The sequence below is a fragment of the Morone saxatilis genome, unplaced genomic scaffold (genome assembly GCF_004916995.1).
Source record: "Morone saxatilis isolate NCDOM2014 unplaced genomic scaffold, NCSU_SB_2.0 Contig17, whole genome shotgun sequence".
NCBI classification, from domain to species: Eukaryota; Metazoa; Chordata; class Actinopteri; family Moronidae; genus Morone; species Morone saxatilis.
This window is the reverse complement of record NW_023339729.1, coordinates 15,759,212-15,759,522: the sequence shown is the minus strand read 5'-3', so window position 1 is coordinate 15,759,522 and position 311 is coordinate 15,759,212. Positions and strand designations below refer to the sequence as shown.

The 311-nt window shown below is 47.9% G+C and overlaps 1 protein-coding gene across 1 annotated transcript in view; it reads left to right on the top strand.

Annotated features, from left to right (window-relative positions):
* slit2 (slit homolog 2 (Drosophila)) overlaps positions 1–311 on the top strand; it is a gene marked incomplete in the record, with an annotated part of 73,556 nt that overhangs the window by 67,329 nt on the left and 5,916 nt on the right.

Below are 311 nucleotides of genomic sequence, written 5' to 3'. Positions count from 1 at the left end.
ACACACACACACACACGTATGCAGAGCAGTTGAAGTTAGCAGTGATTTCTGGTTTCTTTCCCACAGGGTTTGAGTACAAACATTTCTCACGCTGAAATGAATGAGTTGCTGGTTTTTCCCTGCACTGTGTGTGTTTGTGTGTGTGTCTGTGTCTGTGTGTGCGAGAGAGAGGGAGGTGTTGGGAGTGTGATCTGGGCTCCCTCATAAGATTTCCTGTCCAGATTTGATCTGAACCTTGCTTTAGTTTTACTCCCTTGCGATGTGCACTGGGGTCAGCGCAGTGAGCTTGTACGTCTGTGTGTGTGTGTGTG